The sequence below is a fragment of the Danio rerio genome, chromosome 4 (assembly GCF_052040795.2).
Source record: "Danio rerio strain M-AB ecotype USA chromosome 4, GRCz13ab, whole genome shotgun sequence".
NCBI lineage: Eukaryota > Metazoa > Chordata > Actinopteri > Cypriniformes > Danionidae > Danio > Danio rerio.
The window spans coordinates 1,537,413-1,564,819 of NC_141024.2; the positions used below are offsets into that span (position 1 = coordinate 1,537,413).

General features: G+C 36.7%; 2 protein-coding genes across 6 annotated transcripts in view; one reads left to right on the top strand and one right to left on the bottom strand.

The window, feature by feature from the left end:
- Positions 1-27,407, bottom strand: part of LOC147844582 (uncharacterized) — a 128,214-nt gene that overhangs the window by 100,098 nt on the left and 709 nt on the right. For all 3 annotated transcript variants that reach the window (XR_015482338.2, XR_015482339.2, XR_015942138.1), the window contains exons 2-3: positions 6,433-6,505; positions 656-717 (exon numbers count right to left, since the gene is read on the bottom strand). The gene's annotated coding sequence lies outside the window, so the exon portion shown is untranslated. The remainder of the gene's footprint in view (positions 1-655; positions 718-6,432; positions 6,506-27,407) is intronic.
- Positions 1-27,407, top strand: part of chrm2a (cholinergic receptor, muscarinic 2a) — a 140,913-nt gene that overhangs the window by 34,461 nt on the left and 79,045 nt on the right. The gene's annotated exons all lie outside the window — the stretch shown is intronic.

Below are 27,407 nucleotides of genomic sequence, written 5' to 3' on the forward strand. Positions count from 1 at the left end.
AAATTATAATAAAAAAATATTTTAAAAAAAAGTCAAAAAACAAGAACAGACTGATGGCAGCAGAAGAGGACAAAAAGCCAAAGACATCAGTAAAAATGTGTCAAGAATACAGTACTAATGCTGACAATGCTGATTTGCCAATAACCAATTTTTAACATGAGATTGAAGAGAATTAAAAGTAAGTGATCTTCTAATGGTTGGTGGGATGGAGTTCCAATCCTTAGCAGCTTTCACCGAAAATACCGACTGACTGAATTGACTTTTTTTGAGAGGTATAATGCCGTATTCAATGCAGAAATGAAAAGAATGTCTGTTTAAATAATGTCTAAGTTGTTAATTAATGTAAAAATGTATTTAAAGTTTTATCAAATTAATTCAATCAATTCAAGTTTCATTAATATTTGATAGTAGCTTTACCAAAAAAAATAAATAAAAAAAACACACACATGCTGTTTTAGTAATAATAATAATACATTTAGTAGATTTCTCAAAGCTCTTTACAAGCAAGCAACACGACAGTAAAAAAGCACACACAAATGATTATAAATAATAATTTATGCAAAAAAAAATCTGAATAGCACCCATGTTTTTGCAATTTAAATAAATACAATCTGTTTTTCATTTATCAATTTCAGCATCTTATTGAATAACTTACATGAGTTTTCTGATGTATAAAGCCACAAATCTGTCAAATCTCTTCAAGAAATGTGGATTCACCTAAAATAAAAAAGACAAAAATGTTGGCAGCTGTATTCAATGCAGAAATGAAAAGAATGTCTGTTTAAATAATGTCGAAATTGTGAACTAATGTAAAAATGTATTTAAAGTTTTATCAAATTAATTCCATCAATTCAAGTTTCATTAATGTTTGATAGTAGCTTTACCAAAAAAGAGCTGTTTTAATACTAATAATACATTTTGTAGACTTCTTAAAGCTCTTTACAAGCAAGCAACACAACAGTAAAAAGCACACACAAATGATTATAAATAATAATTTATGCAAAATAAAAAACAATCTGAATTGCACCCATTTTTTTGCAATTTAAAACTTTAACTGCAATCACCTTTGGGAGTAAAGGATAATACAAAAATTCTTACAAATTTGGATGCATTATTACAGTAATGGGAATTTAATTGTAATTAATATTTTAAAATGACAATTCATGCCACTCAAACATTTGTATTGCAGAATTTCATGATGAAATATAATAATATATATTTTAATTTACAATCATCATCAAGTGTAATGAAAAATACTAAATAAAAGAACAGTAAATGATTTTAATGCATTACAATCATGTGTGTGCTTAACTTTAATACTCAATCTCTGCATTTATTAAATCTATCTATTAAACGGCTCAGAGAGAGCATCACAGAAGAAATGACTGCATGTTTTAAAGCAAAGATATTTGGACATTTATTGAGCTCGATATTCAAGCTCACTACGCTTCGGAGTAGAGAATTGTGTCAAAACATTTCATTATGAATAAGAGACTATAGGAATAGCATCATATCCTCATTTCCATCTCTCGTTCTCTCTGCATGCAGTTGCTGTTCCCTCAGTGGCACGGAGATCTGACATGCACTGGAATGCAGCGCTGCGTTTCTGTGTGTGCTTCAGTGGATGCATGAAAACATACAGTATGAATGCAGCTTCAGCCTTGAGGTCATCGACACATTCAGTGTGTGAAAATTAGCATACCGTGTCTATACTGCAGTGCATCTGTGTCTGCTGAGGATGACCTTGTGTCAACAGCACCGCTGTTGAGTAGTGACAGCATGTGTGTGACTCTTTGTGAATCTGTGTCAATGCGTAAGTGTGACTGTGTGTGTCTGTGTGCCTTGTGTTGCCATAATTCAAAACACCTAAAAATAACACAACCAAACAATAAGCAATCAAAATTTGCCACAGGTTTGCAGGGAGGGTCGGGGTAAGACCGTATAATAAGCATTGTTTACAGATTACAATACTTTATGCCTACGGAGACGTGTGTTTGTGTCTGTGTGAGTGTATGTTTGTGTGTGGTTGTGCATGTATTTGTGTGACTGTGTGTTTGTGTCCTTGTGTATATGTCTGTTTTTGAGAAATTTGTATACTGATGGGTTTGACCGTAATATTACAACATTGAAGTTGTTTATTGCCGTGTGTTCTCGGAATTCAAAACACCTAAACAGCATATTTTGATATTCATATTTTGATTATGCTGTGAGGGTTGGGGTAAGACCATGTAATAAGCGGTACTCGTCTATGCTGAGCACAGTATATACTGTACACTCACTGGCCACTTTATTAGGTACACCTCTCCAACTGCTCCTTAAGTCAAATTTCTAATCAGCCAATCACATGGCAGCACCTTAATACATTTAGGCATGTAGACATGGTCAAGACGATCTGCGGCAGTTCAAAGTGCGCATAAGAATGGGGAAGAAAGGGGATTTAAGTGATTTTGAACGTGGCATGGTTGTTGCTGCCAGACGGGCTGCTCTGAGTATTTCAGAAACTGCTGATCTACTGAGATTTTCATGCACAACCATCCCTAGGGTTTATAGAGAATGGTCCGACAAAGTGGAAATATCCAGTGAGCGGCAGTTCTGTGGGCGCAAATGCCTTGTTGATACCAGAGGTCAGAGGAGAATGGCCAGACTGGTTCCAGCTGATAGAAAGGCAACAGTAACTCAAATAAGCACTCGTTACAACCGAGCTCTGCAGAAGAGCATCTCTGAACACACAACACGGCCAACCTTGAGGCGGATGGGCTCCAGCAGCAGAAGAGCACACCGGGTGCCGCTCCTGTCAGCTAAGAACAGGAAACTGAGGCTACAATTCACACAGACTCACCAAAACTGGACAATAGAAGATTGGAGAAACGTTGCTGCTCTGATGAGTCTCCATTTCTGCTGACACATTCGGATGCTCGGCTCAGAATTTGGCGTCAAAAACATGAAAGCATGGATCCACCTTGCCTTGTATCAGCGGTTCAGGCTGGTGGTGGTGGTGTATTAGTGAGTGGGATATTTTCTTGGCACACTTTGGGCCCGTTAGTACCACATGAGCATCGAGTCAACGCCACAGCCTACCTAAATATTGTTGCTGACCATGTCCATCCCTTTATGACCACAGTGTGCCCATCTTCTGATGGCTGCTTCCAGCAAGATAACGCACCATGTCATAAAGCACTAATCAACTGCTAGTAAGGTGTACCTAATAAAGTGGCCGGTGAGTCCTTAAATCCTTAAATAATCAGTTCATTGTCATACTGTATGTCTGATTACATAACTTGAATCAGTTTCATGCTGGCTTTCTCCTCACAAACAGAAACAAAACAAACTAAAACTATTGTACAGTTAAATTTTTAATCAGGCTTTAAAGTCTGATTACAGTCTCTCGGTGGGACAGATGTTACGGGTTAATTACGGCACATATAAAGCACTCTAAAATCCCCAGTAAACGCTCCGGCTGGAAAACTCTGTGATTGGAGGCCAGCGCTGGTGTCAGATATACCTGCACGGTCTCGCTCTCTCTGGGGGAAAATCACAGCGATGAAGCCCTCGTGACCGCTAACACGCCAGAAGAGACACTTCAAAGCCACTGGACACGTGTGTGACCGATGGCCCTTTCCTGCCTGTCAGAGATGAGAGCGGGAAAAGCAGCGGGACGATCTCACACACACTCGAACACACTCTTCCACAGCATCCGTCGCCTTCCCGACCGCTCGCCTGTCAGCTTTATGGTTATGGTTGGCTGATTGTTGAGTGATGGTGGAGTGTGAACAGACAGTGTAGAAGGAAAACCGCCAACACACACACACACACACACACTGGTATTGGTGGTTTCTGAGGACTTTCCATAGGCGTAATGTATTTTATACTGTACTAACACCCCTCACTTCTTAATTGCGTTAATATTTTCTACAGGATGCTATACATAATAATAATATATATGTGCATATATACATTATATTAGTCTGTACCAAAGATAAAACTGCAACTAATCTAACAAAAAACTGAAGATCACACTCCAAAGATTAGTGCATTCAAATTAATGTGTTGAGGGAAAAAATAAATACATTTTATTTGGCAAAAAAATAAATAAATCAAGATAAAAGTAAAAAATATACAATTTTAGTCAAAATTTGATATTTTGTAATTTATTTATTTATTTTGCAATAATTCATTAGAATTTAAATGTATTTGTATCTATTTCTAGAGATGTTAAGTGAAATGAATTTTATTTTAATGCATATAACTGTAATATATATATACAGTTGAAGTCAGAATTATTAGCTCCCGTTTATTTTTTTTCCCAATTTCTGTTTAACAGAAGATTTTCTCAACATTTCTATTAGATATAATAGTTGTAATAACTCATTTCTAATATCTGATCTATTGTATCTTTGTCATGATGACAGTAAATAATAATAGACTAGATATTCTTCAAGACACTACTGTACAGCTTAAAGTGACATTTAAAGGCTTCACTAGGTTAATTAGGTTAACTAGGCAGGTTAGGGTAATTAGGTAAGTTATTGTATAACGATGGTTTGTTCTGTAAACTATAGAAAAAAAAGTAGCTTAAAGGGGCTAATGATTTTGACCTTAAAATGTTTATTACAAAAATTTAAAACTGCTTTTATTCTAGCCGAAATAAAACAAATAAGACTTTCTCTAGAAGATAAAATATTATCAGACGTACTGTGAAAATTTCCTTGCTCTGTTGAACATAATTTGGGAAATATTTTAAAAAGAACAATAAATTCAAAGGGGGGGGTCTTAACTGTATGTATGTATGTATGTAAATATATATATATATATATATATATATATATATATATATATATATATATATATATATATATATATATATATATATATATATATATATATGAAGAGTTTAGATGCAGAAAGCTCAAAGTGGCATCTGTAATTTTTCAAAGCCTCTTATGTTGGAAGCAATAAAAATAACACAACATTTACCATAAAAGTGAACTTTCTGAACCAAGACATAGAAGCCTGAGAAAAATGGTAATATTAGAAGAAAGTTTCAGATCAAACTTAGAGGTTTTTGCACTAAAAAAGTCTTAAAAGTCTTAAAGTGACTTTTAAAGGTTAACTAGGTTAATTAGGTTAACTAGGCAGGTTAGGGTAATTAGACAAGTCATTGTATAATGATGTTTTGTTCTGTAGACTATCGGAAAAATATAGCTTAAAAAGGCTAATAATATTGACCTTAAAATGTTTATTAAAAATTTAAAACTGCTTTTATTCTAGCCGAAATGAAACAAATAAGACTCTCCTGAAGAAAAAATATAATCAGACACACTGTGAAAATTTCCTTGCTCTGTTAAACATTATTCAACTGTATATATGCATATATTATTGCACTTTAAACTAAATACCATTTAAAATGAAAAACATTTATACTTGGTGTTTGTTGTACTGATTTTATATAAATTAAATAAATGATTGAATGCTTAACTGATTGAAAATTTGGCGAAATGCAAATTTGGAAATAATGGCTTGTCACTAAAATAACTCACAATACAAATTTTGCATAATTTTCTGCATGAAACTAAATTAAATATACATTTCTCATTTGTTTTCATGTGATATTGGAGTGAAACGTGACCTAAAAAATGTTGTAATGAGATTGACTCAACTGCTGGTTATCCATATTATCATAATCGAAAATGAAAATCCTTTCGAAGCGGAAACCAGATTACATAAAAAACGAAAGAATATGAAGACAAAACCTATTTTTAAATATGCATTTCAGAATAATGTGAACTTCTGAAGTGTTCAATAAGTGCAGGAAAGTAAATAGCTTCAATTTAGATGTCAGGCTGACTTGAAATGATTGTCACGTCAGCTATAATGAGTGCTGAATCTCACACACACACCTCTGGAAAACTTTAAAGATTTATAACACTCATCGACTGACTGACTTTACAGACCTGCAGCGGTTTTACTTCTCAACATCACAGCCGTGCGCGTACGTGTGTGTGTCTGTCTTTGTGTGTGTGTGTGTGTGTGTGTGTGTGTGTAAGACGACGCTTCAACTATGGCGTTTGATTGAGAACGTCTGTTCTGCGTTCTGATGGCAGCCCCAGTGCATGCTGGGATTGATTGAGCTGTCCCAGCGCCCCCCAAACCTGTCAGCCGCTGGAGTTATGACATCATCAGGCCTCTCATAAGGCTCTCCATTGTTTTGAAATGAAAGAACATCAATTTCCTGCCCAGTGAAGCCTACGGGATGATTTGTGGCTGCTATTATCCTGCCAGAGAGTGGCGGGAGCGCACAAATAAAAACGAGGAGGGTTTCCGTCTCACTCTCCGTCTAATCACCTGAGACAGGTAACAGCGCTGCATATACCTGCCGCGTCCTGTTTAGACTCATAGCATACTTAATAATGATGAAATTTTTGACATACTCACGGTTACATTCATATCGACTTCCGACAAAAAGGCCACAATGCAGAGCCATCATTCATAATGGAGACTGCGGATGCTGAAAATACACACAAACATACAAGACATCATTAAGACATTTCATTTTTAGATGAGATTAGATTTAATTTTATGCAATAAATAAATGAAAATATGCATAACAAACATCATGCAAAAACATCCCCACATGTTTTTAAAGGGTCACGAAACACCAAAACACATTTTTTTGAGCTGTTGACAGTCATATATGTGTCCCACGCTGCTAAAAACACTATTAGGGCACATATTTTTCACAAAAAAAGTGAAAATTGGTTGTTTTTGCGTTATTTCCGAGTCACGTTATTTGGTCACGGCCATGAGATCATTGTGTAAATTCTTGAGAAAGACTTGGTTCGAACCAATCAGCACACTCTATTGTGAATGAGGTGCAACTTCATTAATATGCATCATATAGCTTCAAAGACTCCTTTTACCTGTTACAGTGTTCAGAGAGATGCCATGTTGTGTTGCCAACCGTAATTCAAACAATTGGAAGAAGAATTTTGTGACAGAATAGTCTATACACACACGGCTGTTTGACGCAAATCGCTGCACCTACCGACTCTCTGCATCTACCGAGAAATGCGGAGGTTTTTTTCCCCCTCCAACACGGTGTGCGATAATAAATTCTATTAAAACTACACTGCGAAAATGCTTCTCTTACTTACTGTAGATGTTTTGTCTAGTCTAAATATCAAAAAAGTCTAAAATCAAGAAGCATTTTCTAGACAAGCAAAACATATTGTCTGGTTTTCAAAAATAATACGCCAATATTAAGCGAGTTTTTCCTTAAAACAAGCTAAATAATCTGCCAATGGGGTCAGCAAAATAATCTTGTTTTTTCTTTTGACATAAGAATATTTAGCTTACCCCATCTGTAATCTCTGATTAATAAAGGGACTAAGCCGAAAAGAAAATGAATGAATAAATAAAAACGATGGAGTTTGTGTGTGTGCATGCGTGTACATATGTGTTAATGTGTGTGTGTGAGGAGTTTACGGCTGTGCCTTTGAGAAAGTGAAATCCTCGTTTTGGTATGAAAAGCTGATCTCACTGTATCACCAAGACAGCAAAACTTCCCTGATGAAACTTTCCGCCTCGTTCAGCACTTTTCTATGGTGCGCTGATAGATTAAAGCCCGTCGAGAAACATAGACAGACAGTCGGTGCCTGTTTGAGAGCTAGGTGGGTGTTTAGGTGCAATTCGCCTAGAAATATCTGGACACTTTCGGGGATACTTCAACCAAAATGACAGCGTGTCACCATTTACTCACCCTCATGTCATTCAAAAACTGTAAAACTCACTTTCTACTGCGGCAAGGTGATTTATTGCATTTTTGACAGTACAGCTGTCAAGATCCTCAAATTGCAAATAAAAGAACCAAATATGATTCAAGGGTTAAATGAGAACTTTTTTTAAGTGAAGAACAGAATTCAAGTCATTATTTCAACATAAGCTCATTCTGAAAACGTAGCCCTGTATACATTTCTGGAGATCGTAAATTATGTAGCCAGAAGTACGAATGGCTGCATTTCGTCTATAAAATGAAAGCTATGACGCGGTTTGACGACGTTCCTTTTCACGCTTACCAGTTGACCGCTTACCATCATATGGATGGCTTTCCTGCTGTTACAAGTTTGTCCAGTAGCGCACCATGTTTGCTGGTGGACTTGAGATGCAGAGAAGTTGAACACGACGATAGGGTTCGAGTTCAGTGAAGAAAGGTTCCAGAAAGTGGGTAAGACAAAATCAAACGGCAAATAATAAAAATAAACAAGTAAATAACAGAGTAAGAAATCTGAAAACGTGGTAAAAATCTGGCGAGGGCTTTTGTTTTTCTGGATTGCTTTTTAAAACTGTCGGTTGTTTTTAGGGAAGTGGGTGATCGGGTCAATCGGTGCTTTTGAAAACACTATTGGTTGTGTTTAGGGAAGGAGGAGGGTGGGGATATCGGTCGGTCAGTCAGTCAGTCGACATCGGCCTCTGGTGGATTTGCGTGATAGCAGCAGGCGTGAATGGCACTCGCGTGAAGGGCATCCGCTGTGTGAAACATATGCTGGAATAGTTGGCGGTTCATTCTGCTGTGGCGACCCCTGACAAATAAAGGACTAAGCCGAAGTAAAAAGAATGAATATGATAATAAAAGTTCAAATCAGAAATAGCCTAGTGGTTAGTGCGTGGTTAGTGCGCCGACATATGGTGCAGTAGCACATCAGGGCGTCCTGAGTTCGAATCCTGGCTAGAGACCCCCCCCCCCCCCCCTCCAACTTCGCTTTCTGTCTCAATACTGTACCATCTAATAAAATAAAAAAAATCGTAAAACAAAAAAAGAGGCTCAGTGGTTAGCACTTTTGCCTCACAACAAGAAGGTTGCGGGTTTGAGTCCCGGCTGGGTCACTTGGCATTTCTGTGTGGAGTTCGCTTAGGTTTCCCCCACAGTCTAAACACATGCGCTATTGGGGAATTGATTAACTAAATTGGCCGTGGTGTATGAATGAGTGTGTATGGATCTTTCCCAGTACTGGGTTGCAGCTGGAAGTGCAAATGCACTGTAAAACATATGCTGGATAAGTTGGTGGTTCATTCCTTGGTAATGACCCCTAATAAATAAGCGAAGGAAAATAATTAAATTAATATTTTAAATTGTGTACTGAATATTTCTCACAGTATTACTGTTTCACTTTCATAAAAAGTCACCATTGGCAAGCTTAAAAATGGAATGAGTAATGCATATTTTTGTTAATATTATTCTTTACGCTTATGCATAAAATTTGAATCTAATTTCATCTGAAATGAAGTGTTTTAATGATATATCTAGCATTTTTCTTCATGTTATAAAATAATAAAAAGTCTCTGGAAAGTGAAAGTATTTATTTATTTTTTTAAAGGCATCGCCGTAAAATTCCCCCCACCCCGTGATTCTCACACACACACATTAATACACAAACATACGTACACACTTCGCCGTGCATCGTGCCACAATGCATACGAGGTTCTCAAAAGATGTTGGGCTTATATTAAGAGTGCACTTTCGAGCAGCCACAGACGTTTGGTGTTCTGTGTGCAGATTGGAGCCGTCACACCGCGTGATGCCGGACAATAGCAAGAGTTATCAGACAGACACACACCTGAGTCTCCGATAAACGCACAGCACGCCGGATTAATCCCGCCACAGACACGCAACACGGCTCAAGAGTCCAGCGTTTTGTTTGCTGGTCACTGCGTGCTCCCTGCATACTGATGGCATATTGTTGTCTGCTTGATTAATTCAGAGGAAGTGAAGTATTTGCAGCTTTTTGTGTGCGCATGCGAGTGTGTGTCATTGTGTTATCTGTATTTTAACACTGTGTTCCGTCCCAATGTCCTCGGTCTCCGGAAATCATTTAAAACTGAATTACATCAAGTGAACTCGAGTAGTTTTTTTTTCTTGTATCAGACGGTGGAGGAAGCTTTACATGAAGCTTCTCTTATTTTCTTACCACAATGTTTGAAATATCATTTATCATTCATTCATTTTCCTTCACCACAGCAGAATGTACCGCCAACTATTCCAGCATATGTTTTACGCAGTGGATGCCCTTCTAGTACTGGGAAACACCCATACACACTCATTCACACACACACTCATACACTACAGCCATCCAATCAACCAATAGAGCATGTGTTTGGACTGTGGGGGAAACCGGAGCACTCGGAGGAAACCCACACCAACACGGGGAGAGCATGCAAACTCCACACAGAAATGACAACTAACCACTGAGCCACCGTGCCGCCCCATTATTTATCAACGTATCATGAAATATCCCAATATCATTAATGTGCATCATCATTTTAACAATCATACTAAATTCTTTGCAAGAGCATCACTGCATTAACAAAATATACAAAAAATGTCTATATGAGCAAATTAGTAAATATATAAGTAAGTGAATAAGCAAATGAAGTACGAAAATAAATAAGTAAACAAATAAGTCAACATATTTTAGAAATGCTGCTCCTGTTTTGGGTAATGGTAATCTATTTAAAAGTGACTTATCATACTGAATACAAACACATATTGACCAATTAATCACTGATAATAATAATAATAATACAATCATAATCCATTTAAAAACTGTACACTATTGTTCAATTTGTTATTTTATAAAACATTCATAACTATTTCTCAACAAAAATTGAAGGTAACACTTCAGTTTAAGCATCAATTCTCAGTATTAACTAGTGGTTCATTACCTGCCTATTAATAGGATATGGTCTGAGTTACTTGTATTAAGTATTTTGCATGATCTTATTCTACATCCCTAATTCCTAAACCCACTTAATAACCAACACACTAAGCCTTTATTAAGGCAAAAAAGTTAATGATTTATTAACAGTGACAATTGTAACTTAAAGTGTGACAAAATTCAATTATTTATATCAGCTACTATATAATATAAATATGCCGGCAGCTAGCTCCCTGCAACTCTCACATGGTCGCCCACTGAAGCTAAGCAGGGCTGCCCCCGGTCAGTACCTGGATGGGAGACCACATGGGAAAGCTAGGTCGCTGATGGAAGTGGTGTTAGTGAGCAGAGGGCACTCAATCTGTGGTCTGTGAGTGTCCTAACGCCCCAGTATATTCATTCATTCATCAATTTTCTTTTCGGTTTAGTCCCTTTATTAATCCGGTGTCGCCACAGCTGAATGAACCCCCAACTCATCCAGCACTTGTTTTACGCAGCGGATGCCCTTTCAGCTGCAACCCATCTCTGGGGGATGGTCAATACACACTCACTCGCACTCATACACTACGGACAATTTAGGCTGCCCAATTCACCTGTACCGCATGTCTCTGGACTGTGGGAAGAAAACCCACGCGAACGCATGGAGAACATGCAAACTCCACACAGAAACGCCAACTGACCCAACCGAGGCTTGATCCAGCAACCTTCCTTCTGTGAGGCGACAGCACTACCTACTGCGTTGCCCTCTATACTGCTCAGTTAGACATTAAACGTAAACGACTGTGTGTGTAGGGATGCACTTCATTGGCCCCTACTAATCATGGCCTCCCAATAATCCATTGAATTACTGACTCTGTGGTTGTTTAAAATCCCAGAATGTCCTTTAAAAAACAGTAGGGGTATAACCTCGGCATTCTGGCCAAAAAAACTGCCCACTGGCCTCTGTCCATCATGGCCTCCTAACCCATATAATTAGCTCTCCTCTCCACTAATCAGCTGGTGTGTGGTGTGGAGATTCCGACTAAAAATGTGTAAAGCGTGTGTAAATAGTGTCCAGAAAAGCTCTACATAAATGTAAGAAATTATTATCAAATATTAGAAACAGTAAATATTCATTGCTACTATGCTTTTTTGCCATGGTATTACCACATTTAAATAGTGGACAGGATGTTCAGGGAAATGTAGCATACTTGGCAGGGCTCAACAATAAGGACTGCCTGATGGCCCGGGGCCAGCTTGTGAGATGCTCGGGACAGCACATAGGATCGTTACTGGCCCGATCAGGCCACTGATGCCCTGTCACTAAAATTTAATTTGCCTGTGACTATTTGTCAATTGCGTGCAAATACAGTCAGAATAGAGAAACCGTTTGTGTTTTTTCAAATGCTACCTTCTCGGTTCCTCTTATCTGATTGGATGTTGTGAGCATGTTATTTTTTTTTCCATAACAACCAGTACAGCTAAGAGACAGCAACATGGCGGCACAGGGCTCAACAATAAGGACTGCCCGGTGGCCCAGGGCCAGCGTGAGAGACGCTTGGGACAGTAGACAGGATCATTACTGGCCCGATTAAGACAGTACTGCCTTGTCACTAACATTTAATTTGTCTGCGACTATTTGTCACTTGCGTGCATTTTAAGTTTGTGCTTTTAAGTCTTTAAACACTACCTTGTCTGTGATGTAGTAAACACCATATTTCTTTAAGGTTCCTCTTATCTGATTTGATGTTTTGAGCATGCAATTTTTTTCCATAACCTGGTAACAACCAGAACAGGGAAGAAACAGCAACATGGCGGCAATATCAAAATATAAGGCTAAAAGAAAATGTCTGTTTCTAATGTCTTGGAAGCAGACATTTACATGTGAACAACGTGACAAAAAAAATGAAGTGATGTTTTGCACAGTTTGCCGTCAGTTTGACTAGTCAGCCCACCTTTTATTAAATAATTTCGAACTGTAATAAAACACCTCCACATTTTCCATACTACTCTTTTTGCTTGCATAACACTTTAATAAATTTTTTTAAGTATTAAAATTGTAGATTCACAAACTTTATTTTTGACACATTATTTTAAATATGCGGCTAAAATATAGCTATTAAGTTCCTTTTTTTTTGGTGGGGTCATTGAAAATTTTGGCAGGGCAGGTAAAAATCTGAACCACTGGCCCGATCAGACCAGTACAAAAAATCCTTAGCGTTGAACCCTGCGGCAACATCAAGTGATGATGCTGAAGGAAAACATTTGTCTCTAATGTCTTGGAAGCAGACATTTACGAGGGTACACCATGACTAAAAAAAATGAAGTGATGTTTTGTACAGTTTGCCGTTAGTTTGGCAGCTCAGTCATCGCTTGTTTCGCAATAAAATACCTGCACATTTTGCTACTTTTGTTTGCAAAACACTTTAACATTTTTAAAATATTTAAATTCTAGATTTAGAAACATTTTGACATTTTTTTTTATTTGTGGCAAAAAAAAAAATAGCTATTAACTTTTTTGGTGGGGCCAGTGACAATATTGGTAGGGCAAGTAAAAATCTGAACCACTCATCCAGTCGGGCCAGTAGAAAAAAATCCTTAGCGTTGAACCCTGCTTGGTATTGTTGTTCTAAGTAAGATGCAAGGAAATCATAATAGTTTTATGACAATAGGCAAAACTTATCAAAAGCTGACAGAAGTGTGTCCTCCACGTGTGGCAAATTTAAGTTTTACCATAATGTTTAATGGGCTGCTACACTTTCCGAGAGCGGAGAAATAAAAAGAGGACTAATGGATAAAAGAGGTGCTAATCGTTTTGCTGTTGCATTTCAGGGCAGTTAAAATGCTCAGTTTTTGCATAATTCTTGGACTCAGTCAAGTTCAGGTTTTAAATTAAAGAAAATAGTAAGTTATTACTATAAACATTTAATGTTTTATTCATCTTGCACCAATAAGCCATGCATTTAAGGCAGGAAATTAAGGCTCAAAGCACAGAAGTACACAACACGAGTGCTTGGCAAGAACAGTGCAAATGTGTTAAACAGATTATTCAGGTACAGTCTGGATCATTTTAACTTGCTCAGCAAGATGCATTTAAAAACTTTTGCACCAGAAAACTGAAATGCTTTACAATAAGTCTCATTAGTTAATATTAGCTGATGTAAATGAACAATAAGCATTTTATTTTTGAATGCATGCATTAATCTTTGTGAAAGTCACTAGCAGAGAAGTAATGTTATTCATTGCTCGATATATTGCACACTAATTCATTTAACTGATGTTTACAAATCAAATGTTATTGTACAGTGTAACCAAAATGTTTATGCAAATACTCACTGTAGCAGCATTTATGGCAGTGTTAATAATGCATTAGCTCATCAAATGCAGTATCCGAGCGATGCATGAAATGATGCATGCATGGCTATAAACATCTGTGTTCAATTACAAAGTATATCACCAGCCAAAAAAGGCAGCGTGCAAGCCTTCTGATATTAGTTAATGTGGGTCGTGTCAGGTCGCAGGGTCTCATTTATAAGCAGACCCCAACACAGAGCGAACTGTGAACCATCCAACCCATCCAAAAACACAATGAATTCCCCAAATAGTTCAGCGCAATAATCGGAGATGTCAGACGGCAGCTTTAATCTGTCATCTCTTCCGGCTGTTAGTGCGAGGGCTCGTGCGTTGACTTTTAATTTCAGGATAATGTGGCCTCACATCAGAATCTCGTTAGTGCTCCAAAAACATATGACAGCGTTTGGACACACTCCAAAAAAACCTTTTGATCTGCTTAAATGCTTGAAGTATGTTCTCAAGACAAATAGTTCCTTTGATTTGAAAATATTCTAATATCTTTAAAGTGAAGGGAAAAGCATACCTGTTCCTCCAGGATGCACATGAGGCGAGCGATGAATGTCTAAAGCGAGCAAAACTGGAATCTAGACAAAGGTGCTGAAATGCAAGACAATATTAAGTCATCATATTTTGCACTTGCATTTGTGCTGTGTATAATTAATTTACTATTATTTTAACTAAGACATGTGAAGTTGGTCTGTTTGAATGTTTACTGACACATCAGGAACTTCGGGACTCGATAAACTATATTACACATACAACATTGGAACTTGATACGGTTTACTGTTAACATGATATGTTGCTTCATGTTGTATAAAAAAGTCCTTCAGCTCACCAAGTTTGCAGTAAAGCTGCAGTAGGTGATCTTTCACAATGCTAACAGCTTAGCATAGATCTCTGAATCACAGTCTCCCCTGCTGTCTAGAGCCACACCTCCTTAAACACGAGCACAGCAAAAGAACCCTCTCTCATGTGTTAAAAGCGACTAGTGCTTGTCTGGCGGTGAGCAAGCCAAAATGACAAGCGATTTCAGAGTGAATATTTAGAGTTGCATGGTAAACAATATATGGAGAGATTAGGCGGAATAGTGGTGTTTACTTGTGTTTTGTTGTTAAACTAATTAAAATCTACGTTATCGATGCTGTAAAAGGTCCCTTATGAAACTGAAGATAGTGTTATCAATCTTTTATCGGAAGATTTTAGTGGCTGAACAACACTTCTGTGAAGATATAACCCTTTGTAACAACAACATCTAACGTTACATCAGCTTTGCATGAAGCTAAAATAGTTTTCAAGAGTTCACACTTAGCTGATGATTGATTATAAGCAAGTTTGGCATGCTGTCCCGGGAGAGAGCCCTGAGCTCGAAGGTTCTTGAGCCCTGGGCTCCCTCCCGTTTGGAGGTAGAGAGGGGAGCCTCGAGCTCAGGTTGATCTCGACAACTCCCCTTTTTATAATAGCTAAAGATTAAGATTGAAGGCTATTAAAAGATATGCTGCATTATTAGATTACCTGTATTGAAATTTAGATTTAACGATTAACTTGTTGTACATGTTTTTGGAATGTGGGAGGAAACCGGAGAACCCGGGGAAAACCCACGCAAGCACGGGAAGAACATGCAAACTACACACAGAAACGACCACCGGCCTGTTAAGGAACTAGAACCGGTGACGTTCTTGCTGTGAGGCGACAGTGCTAGTCACTGAGCCACCGTGCTGCCCTATGGAGGGAAAGGTGAAAAGGTAGGGGTGGAAGGGGGGATTCTTCAAATCGAAGATGACTGTAGTGAGAAAACCCTGGCTCTTTATAGTGGTTAGGAATGGCCTGATTGGTGGATCAGGCATGCTAATGCAGAACCAGCCGTGTTCAATCATAATCACGTGCTCCTCTCGAAATTAGTTTATGAATAAACTTCACTTAAAACAAAACATTACCCGTCTAAGAGAAATCCTTCAGCCATTGTTTCATTCTTTCTCCAGCGTGCAAAGGTAACTCCAGTATTGATTGAGGTTTTTAAAAAGTTTTGATTAAGCAGGTTTTCACCGAAATAACATTACCTTACATTATTATCAATGTTGAAAACACCTGTCCTGCTTATTTTTTTTTTGTGATAACATATAAAGATAAATAAATAATAATTCAATAGGCGTGTATTTTATTTATCCAATGAGACAAAGTATTTTATGTTATTAAAGATTTTAATTTCAACTAAATGCTGTATTTACTGTATATATTAGATTAGTCAGTACCAAAGAAAAACTTTGACTAAAATGAAGGAGATGTCAAACTGTTTTGTTGAAATGCAGCACAAATTCTTGACTATATTCACTGAGAAATGGTTAAAAATATTATAGATGGATAACAATATATATTAGAACTTGTTTGACAAATATTAAGAAGAGAATTGTTTTCCAACCCTAATAACATTATGAAATGTCTTGAGCAACAAATCAGCATCATCAATCTTAAGTAAAGATTTGTAAGATTATACCAAACTTTTAGGTTGAGATTGTGTTTGAACAAATGCTCATTTCAATCTGGAAAAGACATTTTGAGCACTGAAGTTATGTAATATTTTCATAGAACAATAAAGCCCTTGTTGGAAATCTGTTTTCCCATGACATGAGGCCTTTAACAGATCGTTGGCAATAGTGAAGAACTAGGATGAGAGTGTCAGTATTGTCAGCCAACAGTCTTCAGTGGCTTAGCGTGTGTGTGTGTGTAAGTGTGTATGCGTGTGTGAGAGAGCGAGGGCGAGGTCGGGGTCGAGGGATTGCTCTGTGAGACATAATTAAATCAACAATGAAAGATTTGCAGGGAGCAGCCCTTTAAAATTTAATTTTCTTCTGCAAGACTTTCCGCAGCAGGGAAGATCCCAGATAGACGCGGGGACAGAAAATGTGGGTTAACCAGAGGTTAGCACGACGAAATGCTCCTTTGCTCAAACCAAAACAAACAGCTCCTTTTCAGATCAACAGACAAACAAATACAGATGCACTTATAAAAGTTAGGAACTGAAAATTCAGGTTTTAAATCACTGAAATAAAATAAAAAATAAGATATATTAATATTTAAAACGGTTATACCAAAATCTACTGTGTCAGACTAAGCTCACTTTATTCGTCCCCGAGGTACAACAAACCTTAAACAAACATGTGAGCATAATGGTTTGTGTTGCTTAGATTAATGTTAATACAGACCGCGTCCTTTGAGAAACTCATATTGTCTAGAACCCTCAGAGGTATTTAAGCGTATTTGTGTTCACAAAACATTTAACAATATAGAGTGTACTAGTGCCCACCCAATTTATAAGTTTTTCAAAGTATTTTTCCCAAAAAGATCTTGTTTTTAAAGCCTTGGTTAAAGTGTCATAATCAATGAACCAAACAAAACAGCTATGAATCAAATCACAAGATAAAATATCAAAAAAACAAAAACAAATCAGAACTTTAGTCATACATGCAATAATACATTAGGAGTAGCGAATTAAATAACCAAGAAATATAACACTGTTTAAAATTGCTGGTAAAGTTAGTCATGTGATAAACTGGTAAAGCTTTTCTGCATGAATTCTGCAATTAAACATGATTTTGAAGTTCATCAAAAGTATGTGTAATAGTTTACCAACCTCAGAGCTAACAACTGAATTTAACAGCTATTAAAAATCACTTTCCCAATGAAGTAAACATGAAGTTTTAGCAGAATATTCCAACCCTGGCTCATTATTAATACATACCCCTGTATACATTTTTGAAGAGTGCCAAATACGTCCCAGGAGCTACGTTTATTTGCACATTTTGTTTTCGCGAATCCACCTGAAGCCGTTGTGTACACTTTTCAGATCTTAAATTTCACTCGAAAATGCCATTCACGCCTGCTGTTCTCACGTAAATCCACCAGAGGCCGCTGTCGACTGACTGACTGACTGAACGATCGTTCTTCACTGAACTACAACCTCATCGTCATCATGGTCAACTCCTCTGTATCTCAAGACCACCAATGAATGCGGCGAGTTACTAAACAAACCGGCATCAGTGGAAAAGTTGTTCACACAAAGATCAGCGATAGCACGAAAAGAAACATAAGCCGTTGGCAGCGTTATTCCACCCTGTATTGTTCGTTTCATAGACGAAATGCAGCCATACAAAGCTTTGGCTAGAAAATTTGTGATCTCCAAAAATGTATTACAGGGTACGTTTTCACAATGAGCCCAAATATTCATTGGTAAATAGATTTGTTTAGTATAATAGCTGTTAAATTTTGTTGTTAGCTCTGAGATTGGTAAACTATATATATATATATATATATATATATATATATATATATATATAATGTATTTGCTATTAACTTCTGGCTTATTACCTGCCTATTATTAAGATATAAATTGTTCTTTAGTGGTTATAAAGCATGATCTTATTCTACATCCCTAATCCTACCTAAAACCTAAGCACAACTTCTACCTTACCAACTATTAATTAACAGTTAATTAGTAGTTAATTAAGCTAGTAATGTTAGTTAATGGTTTGTTAATACCGTTAATTATGACCTAAACTAAAGTGTTACTGATATTTTTGCTGAAATTATTATTTTTTTAAATCATCTGGAGAAATTGTGTAGTAAAAAACTTTACCGGCAAATCAAATGATCCACTTTACCGACTTCAATTTTTAACATTTACATTTCTGTCATTGTTTAGTTTGCTACACCTTTAGCACTGTAGCATGGGACTGAGGTTTAGATTTTCATATACAACTTTGCTTTAAAATATATCACATCTTGTGATTCTCTTCATAGCTTGTAAGTATGGTTCATGGATTATGACACTTTTAACCAAAAAAATCCTTGTGGGAAAAATACTTGTTCATGTTCAGTTCGCAAGTAATAATCTTCTCAAGCTCTCAAACCTCTCTCTTGACATCAAGGACACAAAATCAGTAACTAAATTGGATTTTAGAGAAGAACCTCTTTAACACTCATCCACCCAGGTCAAGTATGAAGAAGCATCCGTCATGGACAGATGTCAAGGACTTTAGGCTATCATTGAGACTAATATATGTCTAAATCGCTGTCATAGTCAAGTCAAAAAATTTTAATCTCTATTTATCACCACACGTCCAGGCAATAGCATTGTGAAACTGCACATGATATTGGCCCTAGAGTGTGCAATGACGGTTCTTACTGGGGTTAAGGGTCTTGCTCAGGGGTGCAGTGAATGTTGTTCATATTTGCCCCTCACAGGGGTCAAACCATCAACCTTCTGGTTACCAGTGCTGCATTTTTACCATTAAAGCACATCCCATAACCTGGCCCAGAGCAGATGTTTCCATGGTGATGCCTTACATTAAATATTGCGCCACTGTTGTGACATGGAAAATGCTAACGAAGCCCAAAGTCACCTCATTAACCCGCAAATGTTCCTGTGCTGAAAACAAGACAATGGCTTTCGTAGCAAGCTGCTTGGGTGACATAATGAAATAATGGCAAAAATAAGGTAACAAAAAAACCTCTTATCTTTTATAATACAAAAAAATAAATACTATAATTATATTACTTAATATTTACTATGATATATGATATTTAGCAACATTGAGAATACAAAAATCGCTGCCTAGTCCAATCAGAACATTAATATTGTCAATGTTGAGGAGAACATGCTTTTAGCAATAAATGGTAACACTTTATAATAAATGCACACTTTGAATCATTTATTAATTAGCAGATTATTATTCTTCAATTAATCATTAACTCTACATTAATACATTGCACAGTTTACATTATAAATACAGCTACAAATCCTGTATTCCTGACTTATGAGAGCATATATGATGTTCATATATGATTCATACTTTGCTAATGATACTTTTTATAACTAAGTTTAAGTATTGCATTATTTACAAAGCTGTTATTTAATAGTTGGTGCATTTTAAGATGATACAATTTGAGTATGTAAATTAATAATTTAATATATTTAAATACTTCTTATTTTCAGGCATAAAGATAATCACTATGATAAATGCTTTATTAAAACAAATTCCTTTAGTTTTGTGAGCTTAATTAAAAGTATGGACTATTTATGTTATGTAAATAAAGTTATACGTGACAATTAAAGGCTTAGATACATTCTAAAGAGAATAAGGAAATAAACCACAGTGATTTACAGGAAAAACATTATTTCAAGACTATAAAATGAAACTAAAACCGTATCAAGTGAATTAAAAAAAAAAAAAAAACTTGTCTAAAGATAAAATTGCCATACAGTTTAAGCATTGCGGCGACACAGTGGGGCAGTAGGTAATGCTGTCGCCTCACAACAAGAAGGTCGCTGATTCGAGCCTCGGATGGTTCAGTTGGCGTTTCTGTGTGGAGTTTGCATGTTCTCCCTGCGTTCGTGTGGGTTTCCTCCGGGTGCTCCGGTTTCCCCCACAGTCTAAACACATGCGGTACAGGTGAATTGGGTAAGCTGAATTGTCTGTAGTGTGTGTGAATTAATGTGTGTCTGGATGTTTCCCAGAGATAGGTTGCGGCTGGAAAGGCATCTGCTGTATAAAAACGTGCAAGATAAGTTGGTGGTTCATTCCCCGGATTAATAAAGGGACTAAGCCGAATGAATGAATGAGTTTAGGCATTGCTGATTAACAATAATGTCAAAATGCAACAAAATTTGATAAAACAATATATAAAATAATTGAACAATATAATAATATAACACAATATAATATAATATAAGACAGTGTTATTAACAGTTTATAAAACAATTTCAGTGTTATTCACGAATGAACTCTATATAGGGGGCTAGTAAACTTTGCAAAAGAAAGTTGAGCCCTCCATTAAAGGAATAGTTAAGCCAAAAATCTATTTACTCAATACTTATTCACCCTTAAGTTCATTCATTCATTTTTTTTCAGCTTAGTCCCTTTAATAATCTGGGGTCGCCACAGCGGAATGAACCGACAACTATTTCAGTATATGTTTTACACAGCGGATGCCCTTCCAACTGCAACCCATCACTGGGAAACACCCATACACTCATTTACGCACTTCTTGATGTGAGGCAACAGCGCTACCCACTGCGCCACCCCACCCTCAAGTTTTTCTAAACATATCTGAGTTTCTTTCTACTGTTGAACGCTGAAGAAGATATTTTGAAGAAAGCTGAAAACCTGCAACCATTGACTTACATAGTAGGAAAAAGAAATAATATAGAAGTAAATGGTTGCAGGTTTCCAACATTGATCGACATATCCTATTTTTTGGTTTGACAGAAGTACCTCTAACAGTTTGAATAAAGTGCAACACTTTAAGTCACAATTCACGGTATTAAGACATCAACACTACAAGCTTAATAAACTACTAATCAGCTGCTTATTAATAGCTAGTATGGCAGACATTGGGTTTAGGTTTTGGGTAAGAATAGGACTGCATCATAAATTAGCACTGTCGCCTCACAGCAAGAGGATCATTGGTTCGAGCCTGAGCTGGGTCAGTTGGCGATTCTGTGAGGAGTTTGCATTAGAGATCTGCGCCGGACTAAATTTTGAATCCCGCTCCCGCCAATTTTTAGCCCGAACCCGACCGCTCTCGCTTATATTCAGCATTTGTTGTCCAGCTGCCTGACCCGCCCGTTTTCTACTCGCCGCGCCTGATCCCGCTAAAGAGCGGGGGGAAAACAAAACCGAAAACCACCCAGCTATACAAAGACTCCTGACAGTCTATAACAAGCTGTCTGTATAAACACACACACACAGACAAAGCTCTCTCCCTCATTCTCGCGCGTGCACGCACACACACTTCTCATTCGCGAGCGCGCGCGCACAAACACACCCACTTGCATGCTCGGGAGTCAGGAGCAATATTGCTAGACGGCCCGCTCCCGTCCAAAATTAAACCAGTTACTGACCGTTCCCACGCTTTATACAGAAATTTATTTCCAGAAATCTGGTCGGGTCCTGCGGCTCCTCTAGTTTGCATGTTCTCCCCGTGTTGGCATGGGTTTCCTCTGGGTGTTCCGGTTTCCCTCACATTCCAAACACATGCGGTTTAGGGGAATTGATTAACTAAATTGGCCATAGTGAATGAGTATGTGTGTTTCCCAGTACTGGGTTGCAGCTGGAAGGGCATCCGCTGTTTAAAACATATGCTGGATAAGTTGACGGTTCATTCCTCTGGTGAATAAAGGGACTAAGCCGAAGGAAATGAATTATAACTACTAATGAATGGTTAATATCTTAATAGCAGGCAGGTGGTTAATAGCATAAATTGTAACAAACAAACATGCTACCAATACCAAGTGTGAGTAAATTATGTCAATGTTATTTAGGGGTGTACTATCCCTTTAAGAAAAAAAATTATTTAAAAAAACTGATGGCTCTTCAGAAAAGTAAAAAAGGTTCTCCAGATGGCATGAATGCAAAACCCCTCTTTTTGAAGCTTTTCTTTAAGAGGATTTGCATTGCATTGAATTCCAGGCCACAAAGCATCAAACTAATAGAGCAGTACAAGCATTGTAATGTGCAGAATACGGCTCTTTTAAACTCTGACGCGGTTTGAAGAACCACTAGTTATTATATCCACGTCAGGTAGGGGAAAACGAAATGACCTCTGAAGTGACTATTCTTTCATTTGAGTGGGTTAAGGATGAGAATATTTCAATTCAATTATTCCGGGCGTCGAGCGACTTTTTCACCCCACCATAAGAGCCGCTGCTCGAGTGGAAAGTCAACGAGGGCAGCTTTAATTGAGTGATAAAACGGGCTGTTTCTGTATCTGCGTGAGAAATATAAAGACCAGGGATAGGAAACGAGGAATGTAATGGTTCCTCTAATAACTCCTTAGTTCGGATTCAGTGACTAGGTTTACATGGATAGCAGTAATCTAATTATTAGCCTTAATCTGAATAGGACAATAATATGATTAAGGTGTTTACATGAGCTGCTTTTTGAATGTTCCTTTCATGATCTCGTTTTAAATGTTATAGTACATACAGTTGAAGTCTGAATTATTGGCCCTTCTGTAGAGTCCCCCCCCCCCCCCCCCCCCCCCCAATTTCTTTATAATGGAAAGATTTTTTTACAAACACATTTGTAAACATAATAGTTTTAATAACTCATTTCTAATAACTGATTTATTTTCTCTTTGCCATGATTACAGCACATAATATTTGACTAGATATTGTTTAAGATACTAGTATTCAGCCTAAAGTGACATTTACAACAGTGGTTTGTTCTGTAGTATATTCAAAATTAATATAGCTTAAGGCGACTAATTATATTGACCTTAAAATGGCTTACATTTTTTTTTTAAAACGACTTTTATTCTAACCAAAACAAAACAAATAAGACTCTTTCCAGAAGAAAAAATATTAGTGCAAATACTGTGAAAAATTCCTGCTCTGTTAAGCATCATTTAGGAAATAATTTAGAAAGTAAAGTCACAAGAAAGCTAATAATGTGACTTCAACTGTAGTTCGATAAATGTCATCATGTCATCATTCACCATTCTGCACTGTCAAGCTGGGATTATAATTAACCAAAAAAGTTCAGTACACGTAATTTGTAGATTCATCTAATAGCGTAAAAGATTAATACTTGGATGTGTTTTTAAAGCCTGTGACTGTAAGATCTGAAGCCAATTTAATCTATTTGGGAACAAGAAATCCTTAAGTTTTGATTTATTAAAATTATAAGTTTGCCAATTTAACAAAGATTAATTATTAATTATTTTAAAAATAAAGACTATTTAGTGTTATTTTAGATTTGTTAATTGAATTTTTGTCCCTTGACATAGTTAGACTCTACCAAAAACCACTGTTTATTTCATTTTTATCTATGTTCTGTTGTTTTTATCTGTGTCAAAATATTTTATGCAGATGTACTTCCCTACAAAATCATCCCAATCAATGTAAATTTATTATTTCCAGTTACTTAACGCATTTTGTGAAATTATATTCATATTAAAATATATATTGCAGCACCAGGAGAATACCCAAGCAATTTCAAGTCCTGCGCACACCATCGTTTTTTTAAAAGCAAAAAGTAATCAAAGCGGTAGTAGTTTGATTGCGGTGTTTGCATATCTGTACTGCACTTTAATATTGCCACTAAAATACTCTACCATCATCATCATCATCCTTAGCGCGACAATCCATTACTGGATCCTGGCTGCCTCAAGTAACTTCTGCCAATGTTCTCTGTCCTGGGCAACTGCCCACCAATTCCTTATTTCTAAAACATTGGCGTCACTGCTAATGCAGTCTCGACATCTTGGTTTAGGCCTTCCTACTTTTCTTTTGCCTACCGGGTCAGTGCTGAAGATTTTTTTTGGAATGGCATTTTCATCCATACGTATGACGTGTCCTGCCCACTTTAGCTTGGCAAGTCTGATATATTTAACTATATCAATTTCCTTATACAAGGCTGCAATGTTGTGACGTATCCTCCATTGATTATTGCCTTTTATTGGGCCATATATTCTCCTCAGAAATTTTCTTTAAAAAACTAAGAGCTAAAATACTCTACGTCTTAATTAAATTTTCAATTTATTATGATTATGACTTTAATCGGATTAAGGTAATCAAAAATCTCTGTTTAGATGGTCGACTCTTAATCAGAGTGTTGTCTTAATCATATTAAAATCTGAATATTGTTATCCATGTAACCATACCCAGTGATTAAACTGAATCACTAAACTGAATCAGACTGAAAGATTTAGTTCATAAGAATGTGTTCACAAATCAAACAACATTGATTGCATTTTAATTGCATTCATGGACAAACTTAGATTTTAAAGACCCGAACAAATGTCAGGAAAATCATTCAGGTTTAGCGTTTATTTACTTATTTATTTACATAGACAGAAGCGTCTAAGAATGAACATATAATTGTGACGCACGGCACGATCTGAGGTTTGGTTGGGGATTTACAAAAGCATTGAACGTCTGTCAGCATGCACACGGCACGCGCTCTCTAGGGGACTCGTGCAAATATCAACACACACAAACACACTTAAATACCTCTGAGGGTTCGAGACAATATAAAGTTTCTCACAGGACGCGGTCTGTATTAACATTAATCTAAGCAACACAAACCATTATGCTCACATGTTTGTGTTGACTTTGTTGTACCTCGGGGACGAATATAGACTCGAAAGTGAGCTAAAGCTGACAAAGCCTCCCTTCTGAGTAAAAGCAGGGATGGAAAAACCATCCATTCATGAAAGAATTTATTAGTTTCTAAAAACAAATGCACAAAAAAGCTTTCTTTTAGGAGTAAATGCAGCGAGTTATTGGTCTGGATTGAACTTGAAAATTCTATTGAACTAATGAGATTGGAAATTAAGTGTGATGTCACATGAGAAATAGAGCACTGACAGTTTTAATGACAATTTATTAGGACAAAAACAGAGCAAACTGAGATTGCTGTGTTTCACTTTCATAATGCATTCAAAACCTGTAAACTATTTTTCAATTCTGAGATTTAAAGAGATTAAAAAGTGATTGTTTTATCATGCTGAAATAAATATATGCACGCTTAGTCCCAAAAGTGTGCAAGATATAAGGAAGAAATCAAAATATATGACTTTGTACAAAACATTCTGACACCTAAACATACACTGCTAAAACAATTATGTTAATTAAAAGTTGACTGCATGTGATCCACTGGTGTTTCTGTTTGGCAACAACTTCTGTCAACATAGGCTCATACTGAAAAGGCAGCCCTATTTACATTTCTGGAGATCATGAATTATGTAGCCAGAGGTACGTATGTGAGGTACCGATTACCTCCGTATGGACGGCTTTTCGGCTGTTATCAGCTTGTCCATTGGATCGCCATGTATGTCAGCGGTCCTGAGACGCAGAAAGGAGTTTGAGTCTGGTGAATACCCAGAAAGCGGGTAAGACAAAAACAGAAGCCAAAAATAAAAATAAACAAGTAAATAACAGGGTGAGAATGTGGCAAAATTCGAACATGTGGTTATCAGGCGAGGGCTTTTTTTTCTGGATTGCTTTTGACAACACTATTGGTTGGGTTTAGGAAAGGAGGAGGGTGGGTCAGTCGATCGGTGAGATCTTAAAAAACATACACATCTGCCTTTGAGTTATTGAAACAAAAACTAAAACAAAAATTTACCTTCTGGGACAGTTTTCGCACTCCTCAGAAATGTATATAGGGGTAGATTTTCAGAATGAGCCTGGGTTGACTTTTGGTGATGAAATAATTAACAAAACTGACTAATACTTAATTCATATGATTAATTATAGTATCATTTTTAGCATTTCATTAGTTTAAAAGGCATATAGCCTGCAATGGTGCCCTTACATGTTTTGTTATTTTACAGATTTATTTCTATACACTTTATATGTATGTTGCACACTCAAAACACAAAATGTATTACTTTGTCATGTCTCTTGAAAGCAAACATATATATATATTTAATTGTGAAATTTGAAGGTTATAAAAGCAAAGTATTATTCCCTTACTAAGAGCTATGCCTAATTTAATACACCTCTTCTGCACAACATACATTTTAATTAATTTAATAGTAATTTTTGCACTGCAACGTAAAAGAAAATCTGTAAATTTACCGTTAATTCGGTTGTGAATTGCATTATGGGATTTTTTATCTCTGCTCTGACTTTTGATGGATTCAACTCTACAGTCTAATGTCTTTAATTGACATTTTAATAGTTTAATATAATTTAATGTATAAGAAATAATAATATAGAGAGAAATAAGTCTGTAGAATAAGATAAAATGTGCTGGCAGTGTATTACAGGATATTTGTAGAGTAATATACAACACCAACCTAAACAATATATCACTGCAAACTATTATACATCTTCATAAAAGTCACTTTGGGAAACTTCAAGGTTAAAAGTAGTTAGAAGGAAGATCAAGATCCAATAATGGAATTCAGAAGCAGAAATAAACAGAGAAAAATCTATAAAAAATTTCATAAAATACAGAAAACTGCTAATTAACGGATATTTTTACAGTGTGGCTGACGCGTTTCCATTGTATTTGTGCATGCATCAGATCATTTACAGCCATTCATTCAAGGTTCAAACATCTTCCTAAACGAATCCTAAATCTCCCAGTCCCAAAGAGAGACTAAAAGAGAAACAGACGCTTGTGATCTGTTAGATGGGAGCGCTCGCATGTAAACCTTGTGTAAACTCACACTCCGGGAAAGCTCACACACTCCACAATCTGCGCAGACGCAGGCTTTTTAATTGGTTTCATTTGAATGACTGCAAAAGCCACTGCGTTATTAGATTATATTTATCCCCACAGCGCGGGTTGCTTACATCAGCGCTGAAAGAGAGATTAATGTACAGAATTTTAAACTGCGCTTTAATATCCCATCCAG